Raw genomic sequence first — 15,182 nt, 5'->3', positions numbered from 1 at the left:
CACCCCTACTTCCTGTCTGGCTTTTCCGCCTATATTGCCTGCCTGGCCAATCAGCGTTTTATTAAAATATGATTGACAGAATACAGACAATTCTCCTGCATCAGAAACATTTCTTTTGCATCTGATTTAATTTGCTACAGAGAGTATATAGAAGGATGTATTATTATGTTTAGTAAAATCAATATATTTTGATGTCTAAAGACAGTCCCCCCCCCCCAGTACACTGGGGTTCAAACTCAGGTCTTGAATATGCTAGACTTATACTCTTTCACTGAGTCACATCCCCAACCTGATAAAGGAAAACTGACACTCTTTACCTTTTCTGTCAGTAAGTGTTCCTACAGAACACCGAAACATAATTTAATGCACTCTCTTGATTTGGATTGAGACGACAGTAGTTTATTCTAACATTGTGTTTGTTCCTTCAGTGCCGATAACAAAACTGTACCAAGGATAAACAATCTATTAAAATTCTGAGGGAAATATTCTTAACCAATGAAATTCTTAAAAGAATCACATGAACTGCCGGTGGTTCACAGACCACAGCTTGAAAACACTAGATTAAGATATTGAAAAAGAATAAAAAGAATAGCTTCAAAAATAGCAGCTGAAGTTGCCTTCCAGGACGTGTGTGTGTGTGTGTGTGTGTGTGTGTGTGTGTGTGTACCTATCATGCTAGAGGACAGAAATTTCCTTAACAGGCACAAGAAACTTCCCAGCCTGAGACACAGGAAGCATCTGAAAGCATCTGATATAAGCTGGTAATACCTGGTCTTAAGAGCGAACAGAGCTGTATGTTAGATAGAACATACCCTTCTTTCAGGAGCAGTATGTCAGAAATTGGTGTTCCAAAGTAAAATCAAGAGTGACAGAGTTTCAGGAGGAAAGGCAGAGAACTTGGGAGAGTCTGGGCAGTGAGCCTGGCCATGTTGGCGTCTAAGCTATGCATCAAGGTGCATAGCTGAAGGTGTCATTCTAGGACAGAAGGTTATTGGATAAATTTATTGTTTTGTCCAAAGTATGATAGCAAACACCTGAAAAAACAGACACTGAAATAATGTCATGCTTAGATGTCTAAGAAAGTTTTAGTGTAAGGGACAGGGTGAAGCATCCCTCTATCTTTAGGAGGTCTGAAGGTCATACGGGCAGGATGTATTGGGTGTCACCATGTTATCTACAGTTTACAAGTCCGGTTTTAAAGAAAGGACATTTCTCACCACTATTTTAGAAAAATAACTTTGCTGTTTAACTCCAGGTGATTGAAAGGACAAATATATTTTGATTTTTAAATCTTACTATTATAAACCTTTGACATATTTGTTTTCATATTTTCTGAGGCTTCCATATCTAATGTGACCAGAAGGAATCCTGATTCTTTTGGTCCTGAGATGCATTCATAATAAGAGTATTGCTTAGCATGGCTTTTAATGATGACAGGGTGGGTAGCACTACAAGGAATGGCAGTGAGCCAATCTTTGGTATACATTGGGTGTTTGTGTCAGCTGTCCCTCTTCATGTAAGGACAATATGGTTCCAGATCTCCTGAAACTACACATAGCACTGAACCTTCACTGTCAGTTGAAGGTTTTTCATGGTATGGCTTCTTTTTTGCATATCTAAATGACCATCATTGCTACTTTTGAATGCAGAGTCATCTTTTAAGTAAATTAAAGTTTAGCTGAAAATGAGTACTATGCTAATCAGTCTAACAACTCAGGATGTTATTAAGTGAATAGCAAATATGTAGTATATACAACATGTATACACTGAACAAAGGAATGAATTCCTTCTTGGAATAAACTCTGTGGTTCTTCATGAGATCATATCACATAACTTGGAATAACATGCAACACAGAACTTAAGAGTTGCTTGGTTTTGGGAATTTTGTATGTACTATTTTCACATGGTGATTGACCACGAGTAACTAAAACCATGGAAAGTGAAACTACAGATGAATGTACTACTGCATTTTGACAAAATCAGCAACTCCATTCATCATAGAAGATAAGCACCAAATTTTATAGATGAACAAATGCAACCTAATGGAAGTTAAGAGACTGAAGATGGAGTTTGCAATCAGAGCCTGCAATGAAACCAGCTCTGTCAGTCTCTAAAGGCTATAGATTTTTCTATTTTCATGAGTACTTTTAAAAAGTACATTTGTTTGCTTGTTTTAGCAGCAGTTCATCGGTAAAATTTTAAGTGGAACACTAAAAGTTCCCACACAACATCAACACTCATGAAATATTAATCCAGTGTTTGGAGGTTCCAAGCAGCACTTCCAAAGCACTCATCAGGTAGAAAACAAGCATGGTGCAGCTGCTTTCCCGTGCACAGACATCGCCCAACACCAGCTACTATCTGTTTCTGCTTCTCTCCTTTCAATTGTCCCTGATACAGGAGCTTGTCACCCCAAGCACGGAGCTATTCCAAGTGGTCACCAGACTGAAGAAACTGCCTATGGTTAACTCTACCTTATGTAGCTTTTATTTTACATTGGTGGAAAAGCCCTTGTTATAAGAGAAATAAGTTTCATCCTCTCTGTTGTCTAACCTGGAAGACCCAAGCGACTTTTTCACCTAGTGCAACCCTGAATAAAAATATTTGCACTGTCATTAGAATTTCAGAAGAACATTTCAACTTGAATGAAATCTAGCCATGTAACCCTCCGGTATGTCACACTTGGGTCATATGTCATCCACACACACAGTTTACATTATGTTGAGTGTTCTATAGGCTATCCTAGGATTTACCTTCATATCTCAAAAGGTATGTACTAAGTTATTTTGAATGGTCACTGATTTGTAGATGAAGAACAGATTCAAAGCAGGTAGAGAAATCTAAGCTACTTTGTCCTTTAGGAAGAAAAATATATAAACTATTATTACTTTTAGGAGATTAATTTATCAACAATGGATACTTTTACAAAACACTCCCACATTTAATGCTCAGGAAACATTGCTGAAGAGGAGACAGAAAGGTTGTAGGACCTAGAGGATCAGAAAGTTTGCTGCGACATTGTGTCTTCTAGTAATATCAGAAGCTATACCCATAAAGTCTTACCAACATGACTGACCAAACATGGGCTGAACAAGGACAGCAATAACAGAAATGTCAAGTAGGGAGGGAAAAGCTCATAAGGTGCTGTGGGAGTTCCTTCAGCTCCTTCAGCCAATCGCCGCTGAGTTACCAGCCCATTGGGGCGTGGTCTCTCTCCCTTTAAAAAAAGCAGCGGCTGTCCTCCACTCTGTCTTTGTCTTCCGGCTCCGTTTCCGGCCCCTGGACTCCTTTCCTGTTAGCGTGGAGGGGCTGTTGTCTTTGACGGTAATCTGTAAGTTTTTTCCCCTTTGAATAAATAACCATTCTATTAATCATAATTCCAAACTGGTGTGGGATTGTCTGTGACTTACGCCTTCATCTGGTGCCCCACGTTTGGTTGTAGAACCCCCCCTTCCCCCCCACTCAACTGCTTGCTACCAGCTCGGCTTGTCACGAGACCTCCCTCAGCTGCGGCCTGTGCCCTGTATGTGGAGCCAGCAGTTCAATTAAACCCCACGCCTCCCAAGCTCCACAGGCTCGGGACAATCTCTGCAAGCCTGGTTTGCTCTTTTCTGAGTTGTTTTTAAATTTCCCTTGTAAGTGCGGTGCTTTAGTGGCGTGAATCAGAACGACTCGGTCACGTGGAGGCATACACGGCTTCCGGGTTGCTCTTTTCTACCCCTGGATTCTGGGTTTCTGGTTCCGTGTATGGAATTGATTTAATTAAACTTTCTTTCTTGAGCAACTTATATTTCCTAGTTTTTAACAAATACTAAGGCAGACACTGAAACAGGACCTGTTTAAGTCACCTTTGCAGTGGTTCTAGTCGCAACTTGGCAACAGCGCCGCCAACTAGACAAGAGGTAATATGGCAGTTTTTGTTTCCAACGCCAATTTTACTGTTTTCTTTATTAATACAATGGATTATGTCATGCAAGGTTTATATGACTATGGGAATATATTAATTTACTTGTTACTAGGTTTCAGTTTTCTTTTCAATATTTTATCATTAAGAAAGATACGATTTTTACGGACTAATATTGAACAACTAGTTGAAAGGATTAAAATTATTGAAAATCAGGGGTTATCTGAACAAGTGGATACTATGATAGACAAAATTGACTCCATGTCCAAGGGTACTAGGAAGTTACCTGAAAGGGTACAGGCTGTTGAATTTGACGTTCAGACGTTACCACAAAGTTTTGATAAGGTAACAGATAGAATGAACCTCCAGAATGGGAACCAAAAAACTGATACCTTAGTGAAATTGCTAGAAACACGGGTAGGTCAGGAGATTCAGGATTTAAGGGATACAATGATAAAAAGATTAGAAATGATTGAAGAAACTATTGGAGCTGGTGAACAGAGTAAGAAGGCACAAGGACAGGATACAATGCCACCACCAGCTGTTAGAACTGGCTTACCCAGGGTCCTAACAACATACCCTGTAATTTATTCTGACAAAGGGTTAACTTCCAAAGGCTCAAAGGGAGTTAAAGAAGCTAGATGGACACCAATAGCAATGAATGATTTAAAAGAAATTAAGCAAGCTGTCGTTAATTTTGGCTTGCACTCTGCATTTGTTAAGGAAATGATAAGGACTTGGGCTTCTAATGTCAGAGCTACCCCCCATGATTTCTCTCAGTTAGTGTCTGCAGTTTTAGATGATGGGCCTTCCTTGATGTTTGGAATTTATTTCAGAGAAGAATCCAAACACATGGAACAGCAAGGAAGAGCAAAAGGTGTGGAGGTTTCCCAAGATCAAATTCTTGGTGTAGGAGCATATGCTGATCCACAGGTCCAAGCTCTTTATGATGAAGAAGTGCTGTCCTTATGTCACAAAGCAGCCTTGAATGCTTTGAATAGAATACAAGATCCAGCAAAAAGGGTCGAATCATATACCAGGGTTAGGCAGGGACAGAGAGAACCCTTTACTGACTTTGTGCAAAGATTAATTAAGGCTCTGGACATAGGGGTAACAGACCCAGAAGCTAGACGAATACTTCTTGAATCTCTAGCTTTTGAAAATGCAAATACTGAATGTAAAAAGATAATTGGGCCTTTAAGATCTAGATCAGCACCAATGGAAGAATGGATACAGCATACAATGAATGTTGAGATGTTTAGCTATAATGATGAATCCTGGGTAGGAGAAGTGATTTCCAAAGCTATGAGGAGACATCAAACTACCAGGTGTTTTAATTGTGGTAAATTAGGACATCTGAAAAGGGATTGCAGGCAAAGAAATCCTAGGAATAATATCTCCTCTGGGAATGACAAAAGTAGGAGATCTCAGCCTTCAGGTATATGCAGGAGATGCGGTAAAGGCCGACATTGGTCCAACAAATGCAGGTCAACAACAGACAGACAAGGCAACCCGATACCATCGGGAAACTCCTTGAGGGGCCTCTCGCAGGCCCCCAAGCCAAAAGTGGCCCAGTCATTCCCAGTTACAGTCGAAAATGTGTCTCACCAAGAAAATTAAAAACTCCAATGTCTGCCGTAAAAAGTAATACTGGTCTAAATGATGAATTACATGTGGAGAATGAGTCAAAAAATTCAGGAGGACAGAGTAAACGTATATTTTGGCAAACGTATATTAACGATCAAAGACCAAAGCTAAGAGTCTGTATAAATGGCATTTTTATTGAAGGCTTATAAGACACAGGTGCGGATGTAAGTATAATTACTCTAGAATTCTGGCATCCGAATTGGCCTCTTCATGAGGTAGATGTTCAGTTCCTGGGAATTGGAACCCTATCTCGTGTAAAACAAAGCACAAGATGGGTGGAATGCATAGGGCCTGAAGGGCAAATAGGAAGATTAAGGCCATATATAGCAAATATTGCAATAAATTTATGGGGCCGTGACCTGCTACAGCAATGGAATACCCAGATTAACATTCCTGTAGTTCCAGGAACTCACAATTCTGGGAAGGATATAATGAGGTACTATGGAAAAAGGTCACCAGCCACTCAGGCTGTACAAGAACACACAGCCAATAGCAAACCTTTAGAGGTACCAACAGCCCTACCTTTAAAATGGCTAACTGAGAAGCCAATATGGATCAAGCAGTGGCCTCTAGCTGAAGATAAGTTACAGGCTTTGGAACAGCTGGTACAAGAGCAACTAGATGCTAACCATATTGAAGAATCAACCAGCCCTTGGAATTCTCCTGTGTTTGTTGTAAAAAAGAAATCTGGTAAATGGAGAATGGTGACAGATCTAAGAGCTGTCAACAAGGTAATTCAGCCTATGGGTCCACTACAATCTGGAATTCCTTTGCCTTCTCTATTACCAAGAGGATGGCCTCTTATAGTTATTGATTTGAAAGATTGTTTTTTCACTATACCTTTGCAAAAAATGGATAGAGAAAAATTTGCCTTCACAGTGCCTACTTATAATAATTCTCAGCCTACTAGGAGATATCAATGGACTGTCCTCCCACAGGGGATGCTCAATAGTCCCACATTGTGTCAATATTTTGTTAATAAGCCACTGGAAATAATTCGTAAGCAATTTCCCAAGTCCATAATTTATCATTACATGGATGACATTTTATTATCTGATTCAAATAAAGATATTTTGGAAAGTATGTTTGAAGAAGTAAAGAAAGTCTTGCCTAGGTGGGGATTACAAATTGCCCCTGAAAAGATTCAAAGAGGAGATTCTATTAATTACCTAGGCTACAGAATAGGGTTAGAAAAAATTCGAACACAAAAGGCACAAATTAGGAGAGACCGGTTACGGACTCTTAATGACTTCCAAAGATTGTTAGGAGATATTTCCAGTCTACGACCAGCTGTTGGGATAACACCTGATCTAATAGTTCATTTAAACAAAACCTTAGATGGTGATAAGGATTTGAATAGTCCCAGAAAATTGACAGTTGAAGCAGAAAAGGAACTGACAATGATTGAGGAAAAATTACAGGAGGCACATGTGGATAGGGTCAACCCGAATCTTAGTTCCATCCTAGTCATACTGCCTTCCAGAATTTCTCCTACAGGGATTTTAATGCAGAGGGAAGATATTATTTTAGAGTGGATATTTATACCTCATAAACCAAGTAAAAAATTAAAAACTTATGTAGAAAAGGTTTCAGAATTAATTATAAAAGGTAAACTGAGACTTCGTCAACTAGCAGGTATAGACCCAGCAGAAATTATAGTGCCTTTTACTACTGAGGAAATAAGAAAGTTATGGGAAGATAATGAACCATGGCAAAGAGCTTGTGCTAATTTTTTGGGAGAAATTAGCAGCAACTATCCCAAAAGTGATAGACTTAACCTCATAAAGAGAACTTCTTGGATTCTTCCTAGAATTGTACGTGATGCTCCAATAACTGGAGCTCGGACATTTTATACCGATGCAAATAAATCAGGGAAAGCAGGTTATAAATCGGAAGAATTGAGTAAGGTGGAACAAAGCCCTTATAATTCTGTCCAGAAGGCAGAATTATATGCCATTCTTATGGTGCTAAGGGATTTTAAAGAACCTCTTAATATAGTTACAGATTCACAATATGCAGAAAGAGTTATCTTGCATATTGAAACCGCTGAATTCATACCAGATGACACAGAGTTGACTTCATTGTTTATCGAGGTACAGGACATAATTAGGAATAGGCTTTGTCCAATGTACATAACACACATCTGGTCCCATACCGGTCTGCCTGGGCCTCTAGCACAAGGTAACGCTGAAATTGACCAATTATTGATTGGAAGCGTTCTGCAGGCCTCAGAATTTCATAAAAAACATCATGTCAATAGTAAAGGCTTAAAGAAAGAGTTTTCCATTACATGGCAACAAGCTAAGGACATTATAAAGAGATGTCCTACTTGTTCTTTCTATAATCAAACACCGTTGCCTGCAGGGAGTAACCCAAAGGGTACTCAAAGGAATGAAATCTGGCAGATGGATGTGTTCCACTTTATGGAATTTGGTAAATTAAAATATGTACACCACACCATAGACACGTATTCAGGTTTTCAATGGGCAACTGCCCTGAGCTCAGAAAAGGCTGATTCGGTAATCACACATTTATTGGAAGTTATGGCCATCATGGGTATACCTGCACAAATAAAGACAGACAATGGTCCAGCATATGTATCTAAGAAAATGAAACGCTTCTTTGCTTATTATAATATAAAACACGTTACAGGTATACCAAATAATCCTACAGGTCAGGCAGTTATAGAAAGATCAAATCGTACTATAAAGGATATGCTAAACAAACAGAAAGGGACGAAAGATACCCCCAGAAATAGATTGCATAATGCTTTATTAACCTTGAATTTTCTTAATGCTAATGAGAAAGGAACAACAGCAGCAGAGAGGCATTGGATAATGGAAAAAACTTCTGAACTAAACCAACCTGTTTATTTCAAAGACGTGCTGACCTCTCAATGGAAGCCAGGAGATGTGCTACGTTGGGGAAGGGGTTTTTCTCTTGTTTCCACAGGAGAAGAAAAATTGTGGATACCATCAAAATTAATAAAGGTTCGATTTGAAGAGGAGAAACCTCTTGGAAAGGAGAAATGACAGCATCTACAATGATGATAACCATACAGGTGGTAAGAAAAGCATATAGAATGGGGGCAGGGTTCTGTTCTTATCTCCACAGGAAAACACTGATCTTTGAAAAGTTCAAGGGACCCTGGATATTTGAATACTGACAGATGGAAAATAACGGCCCAATAGGGACTATCAAGAAAACTGAATAGGTTCTGTAAGTACCATACTAAATCATATTTCTAAATTTATAGAGCTGGTTTTAGAGTTGGACTCTGGCTCAGTCCCTCTCTAATTCCAAGCCTGTTGTTTAAAGAAAAACCCAGAGTTTCTGGAGTTTCTGTCTCATGTCAAGAGCCATGATATGGGACAGAAAGAAATATGAGTTTAGAAAACATCTTTACTTTTCTTCATATCTATCATACCTTCATTAAATATATCTATCATGTCTCTCATTGAATATAGGTATTCATGTATATGTCTATATAATTAATGTTTAAGTTTTCCACAATGAACAATGAGTTTTTCCTACAGTGACATTTGAAGTTTCCAGGAAGAAGATGGGGCCCCATAACAACAACTCCACCTGGTTGATATGACGTCATGATACTGATAGCGCTACTACAAGACCTGTTTTGGGTACCAGCTGCACAAGACGGTTCCAACGTGCTGAAATGGTGCACATCTTGTACAACATTCTGGCCAGACCTCCACAAAATACTCAGAGACTATTTGCAATTTTAAAAGACATTGATCTTGAAATTTAACCATCATTTTACTTTCACAGGATCCCCCAGAAAGAATGTCGCCCCCATGACAGCTGGAAGTAATTCTAGAGAACGACGTCCCCTCTCCCAATAAAGTTTGTCCTTGGGTTTAGGGACATCATTTAGGGGTTGGTTATAATTAGTATATGGTTGAGGGTTGGGGGAGGAATTTTATAAGCACAGGAATCTTAAAAAAAAAAAAGAGGGATAATTGGATTATGGGATAAATAGATTTGTACTTGTGAGTTATTGCTTTTAGACAAACATATTGGTATCGATTCTTATATATTGATACAAAGTTAAATTATGTTGACTATTTTATGCATGCATGCTTCATGCTTCTACCTCTGTTTAAAACATTTTTATGTATTTGTATATATATATTGTATTGATATATGTATATTTACCATATTGCATTGTACACTTCTACCTCTGATTAAGATACTTATATATTGTTTATGTATTGATATATATATTTACCATATTGTAATGTATACTTGCACATTGTTTATATTTGGAGGTCACATTGTCCTCATTTATTGCACAGTTGTTTATTATCTCAGTCTTTAAGTTAGATAGATATTGAGAATTATATAGATCAACAGTCATCTAAGTTTGTCATTTATAATTAGACTAATCAGGTTCTTTAGATATATAGAGATTATATTCAGTATAGATAGATAATCTTCAACCTCTTCAAAGAGCTGTAGAAAATGGTCTTTAATCTAATTCAGAGTTCTATGGTAGGGAGACACAATCACTCCTGGCAACACTGATCTATGCCCGAGAGAATGTTGAGCACCAAAGACACTCCACCTGGAGCCTTTCTTCTTGGCAGAACTGGCCTTTGGGTAAAGAAATGCTCATACCTCAACTACTGACAGAGTTACAGAATATCCGTAAATGGATAAAACAAGACTGTCATATCCTGCCAAGACAGGGTAAGATAGTTTTGAAGTTTCTTGCCTTTGAAAATGGTATGTCAGTTACATCAGGCCTTAGCCAAAGTTGGTTGCTTCAACGCTGCAAATGTGACTTTGGGTGTTTGTCCAGGTAGCCAGTTGTCTCTGCGATTTGTTATATGTTCTGGAAGTTGTTTGATTGCACTTCCTAATTACTCAGATAACATTATTTCCCTTCTCAGATCTTCGATGGGATTGAAGATTATATAAATGTAGTTACTTTCCTTTCATGACTTGGCCAAGTTATTTGTTATACAAGACTTAAGCTAGTTAGAATAGGATATTTGTATTTATTGTATATAATTTCGTAGGTTTGTACTTATTGTATATAATTGCGTAGTAGGCTTAGAACTCTCTTACTTAAACAAAAGGGGGAGATGCTGTGGGAGTTCCTTCAGCTCCTTCAGCCAATCGCCGCTGAGTTACCAGCCCATTGGGGCGTGGTCTCTCTCCCTTTAAAAAAAGCAGCGGCTGTCCTCCACTCTGTCTTTGTCTTCCGGCTCCGTTTCCGGCCCCTGGACTCCTTTCCTGTTAGCGTGGAGGGGCTGTTGTCTTTGACGGTAATCTGTAAGTTTTTTCCCCTTTGAATAAATAACCATTCTATTAATCATAATTCCAAACTGGTGTGGGATTGTCTGTGACTTACGCCTTCAATAAGGTATTAACCCGACCCAAAAAATTACGATAGACAACTAAGATATACTAAGAACAGGAGAAATGACCTTTCCCAAAAAAAGCACACCAAGTGGTTATCCAGTACCAAATGGTCAGTCCTGAAGACATACATGGAAGTAACATTATACAGACTAAGCAGGTTACATTTAGGTTATATAAAAATATGTATATGCCTAAATATACATATTTAATATATTTAATAAATATATTATATTTATATTTAATAAACATATACATATTTATATATACATAGTTTATGCATATACATATTTGCATGCAATAACAATTAATGAAAGAAGAGGCCATAAATTTAAAAGAAAGTTAAGAGGTGGGTAGGGGGATTATGGGAGGTTTTCTAAGTAGGAAAGGGAAAGGAGAAATTTGGAATTACATTATAATCATTAAAAATAGTTGAAAGACAAATAAATTAATAATTATATGGAGGTAAGACAAGAAGCATGGGTAATCAAGAACCACCAAAAGATACAAAATATAAGGGATCAGTTTAAACTATTCAAAAGAGTTAGGAAAATGTAGGAGAAAGTCAAGAGAGAAACATTTACATTTTGGTGCATGCTCTCCTGGAGATATAACTGAATCAGAATGCCTTCTCTTTTAGCTCTTGATTTCCTCTAGTCTATAGCAAGTACTGAAGGAAATATAGTCTACAGCCAGAATACCCCAAACCACACTCTACTAGACGAAAAGCACACTCAACTAGATTGTTTTACACCTGTCTTAGTTAGGGTTTTCATTGCTGTGAAGACACACAATGACCGCAGCAACTCTTATAAGGTAAACATTCGAGGAAACATGCTTACAGTTTCAGAGGTTCAGTCTATTATTATCATGACAGTATTTGACTTTTTGCCCCCCATAGGCTTTTAACAATATCATAATGCAAAATGCATTTAGTACAACTTCAAATTCCCAGGGTTTATCACAGTCTCAATAATTCTTTAAAGTTTAAAGTTCAAAGATTTTCTCTAAGATTCATGCAGTCTCTTAGCTATAATAACATGTAAAAACCAAAATCAAAAAGCAGATCACATACTTCCATCATATAATGGCACAGGATATACATAACCATTCTAAAACATTGAGAAGGAGACATAGTAAGAAAACACTGTATCAAAGCAAGACTGAAAACAGCTGGGCAAATTCCAAACTCTGCATCTCCATGTCTGATGTCAAAATGCTCCTCAGATCTATAATTCCATATAGCTTTATTGACTACAACACACTTCTTTCTCTTGAACTGGTTCCACTCCATGTTAGAAGTTCTCCTCAGCAGTTATCCCACAACTCTCTAACATTTTAGGCATCTCTAACATCTTAGGTCCTCCAAGGCAATCCAAGATTCAAGTTCATAGTTTCATGCAATGGCCTCTCTAGGTCTTCATTCAGGGACAACTCTGGTCTCAGTGACTTTCCTTAGGTATGGCGGCTAATTACACAACCCATTTCTTATATCCTTAATTCCAAAGCCAGAACCATGTGGCTGAAGCTGCCAAGTTCCGCTGCTTGCTGGAGCTGGAACATAGGCCCCTTATCCAATTATATCTTCATCAATTTTCTGTTTCTGACCTTCACTGCCTAAGCTTGGCTGTCCTGAGGCTGCATCTGTAGACCAGGCTGGCCTCAAACTAGCCTCTGCCTCCCCAGTGCTGGGATTAAAGGCTTCTACTACCACACCACACTGCACTCTAAACTTTCTAATTGCTTTTCACTGTTGGAAATTTAGCTGTGTGGGATCTTGCCCTGAGGTCACCACTCCCTTTAATCTATTTCTTAATCTGTTTATCCTCTTGATCACAGAATTTAGCTCCCTTCTGTTTCCTGGTACTCGTTGTCTTCTCAAATACTTTTCCTTGCTCAGCTTGTTCCTTTTCATTATAAATCTTCATCCGTGTAACAATAATAACCGCACAACAAAGTTTATACCAGAGTATTTTGATATTTTCTCTGCCAATAGAATTAATTCAAAACTCTCCACTTTAGCCTCAGGCAGATTCTTCAGACAAGGTCAAAAGGCAGCCACTTTCTTCACCAAAATGCAGCAAAACCAGTCTCTATGCCACATACTAACATTCTTCTCCTCTGAAACCTGATCACCACAGTTCACTAACTCACACTCAGCACCACTGTCTTCCATGCTTCTACTAGGATGGCCCATTAAGCAGTTCTTAAAGTATTCCAATGCTTTCCTAATCCTAACTCCCAAAGTCCATATTACTACAAACAAAAACATGGTCATGACTATCACAGCAATACCCCACTCTGTGTACCAGCTTCTCCAAGACCATGACAACTCTTACTAGGAAAACATATAATTGAAAGGGCTTGCTTACAGTTTTAGAGGTTCAGTCCATTATCATCATGGTGAGGAGCATGGTAGAGTGCAGACAGACGTGGTACTGGAGTAGTAGCTGAGATTCTTACATCTTTCAGGCAAAAGGAAGTCAACTGAGATATTGGACATTATCATGAGCATATGACAACTCAGAGCCCATCTCCATACTGACATACTTTCTCCAACAAGGCCATACATACTCCAACAAAACTATACCTCCTAATAGTACAATTTACTATAAGATTATGGGGCCAATAACATTCAAACTACTACAAAATTTGCCCCATTGGTGGAGTGAGATAGCTGTTTTTTAAGCATAGCCTAAAAAAGAACTTAGAATCTTTTAGAGAAATCACTATGAAGTATTAGAAAATTCCTTTATATAATTAATCAATATTCTTATCTATGGGTAGTAGTTTAAGAAGCATCTTTACACAAATCTTGCCTTAGTTTTCTAGGATTAAATGTTATTTCTGGATTATATTCTGATGACTAGAACATGCAGCATGGTGTTGCAACCTAATCGAGAATTGGAAGATGAACTTGCAGAAGGGTGGTATATGACAGATCCATTAACGAGACAACTGAGACAATGACAGTGGACTTTGTGATAAGACAGTCGCTGGTAGCTTTCAGAAAGCAGATCAAAATGGAAGGACAGTGAGTTATGAGGGCAGGAGGGGAGAATGGAGTAAAAGACCTTCCTTTGAAAAGTCACTGGGAAGAAGGAGAAGTCTGAATCAGCAGCATCTGGGAGCTGTGAAGCTGAGTCTTCTCTTCCTCTAAGCTAAAGGCTTCATGCCAGCAGAAAAAGAATGGACTAAGTGAGAAATGGGGAGTTCAGAGAAAGTTCTAGCTTTCTGGCCCTGGAAGGCATACTTTTTATTTGCTAGAGATAAAGTTTGGATACTTGTTCTAGCTTTGTCCATATGCAAAGACTTCTTTAGCAAAAAAAAACCAAAAACACACACACACACACACACACACACACACACAAAACAGACTTTTGCTGCAGTTAGGGTTAGAGGGAATAAGCAAGGAGACATCTCCTCCTCCACAGTGGTTAATCCTACCATCTTTCTCTAGGTCTTAATCTAAAAGAGAGACACACAAGAGAGAAAGAGAAACAGAGAGTCAGATAAGAGTCACCTGAACAAATAAAATTAGCTCAGTTTAAAAACATGGAATTTTATATAGAATCTATAGTACAGGTGACTCAAAGTGAAGCAACATCTGTCTATGCAAAACTGTTTTTCAATAAGGCTGAGATTTAATTTTCCTTTCTGTTTCCTTTTAAATGTTTACAGGGGAATGTTTTTAAAGGCTACAAGATTCATGATAATTAATACAGCAGAGTTAACACAGAAGCAGATATCAAAATGAACTGGCCCCTACTAAAGTAGACCACAAAGCCAATTTAAAAAAGCACTACACACACCATTTTTATGTCTGGAAGGTTAATTTTTTAAAAATAAACTATGCTGCTTATATAACCCAACACGGATTGATAGATACATATTTTAAATACTTTCAGCTTTAATTGTTATATGTTAATCAATAGGTATACCCATATATGCCAAAGCTCCTTGAAGTCCTTGTTCATTTTCAGCAGAGTTAAGAGGATTTAAGAACACACAAAGCAGAATCTCTAATCCAGTCACACAAAACTTTCAGCTTTTGTCATTGTCCATTTACATTCTTCTGTCTAAAGTAAACTAAGCCACAGGAAAAACATTAGTTTCATTTGCCTGTCGATCCGAGCAGGTCTGGAGCAACTGGCATATTTGTCCTTCATTGTCTTAACTGAAATGGTGTCTGATGATACAATTGTAGAGGGGAAAAAAATCCCTTTATTCTTTCTACAATGGTAAG

General features: G+C 38.2%; 1 protein-coding gene across 2 annotated transcripts in view; it reads right to left on the bottom strand.

The window, feature by feature from the left end:
* The window catches only part of Nkain2 (sodium/potassium transporting ATPase interacting 2), a 1,053,674-nt gene that overhangs the window by 271,057 nt on the left and 767,435 nt on the right, over positions 1–15,182 (bottom strand). The gene's annotated exons all lie outside the window — the stretch shown is intronic.

Source organism: Myodes glareolus, chromosome 1 (assembly GCF_982192425.1).
Source record: "Myodes glareolus chromosome 1, mMyoGla1.1, whole genome shotgun sequence".
NCBI lineage: Eukaryota > Metazoa > Chordata > Mammalia > Rodentia > Cricetidae > Myodes > Myodes glareolus.
The sequence above is the reverse complement of the archived record's forward strand: the minus strand, read 5'-3'. Positions and strand labels throughout refer to the sequence as shown.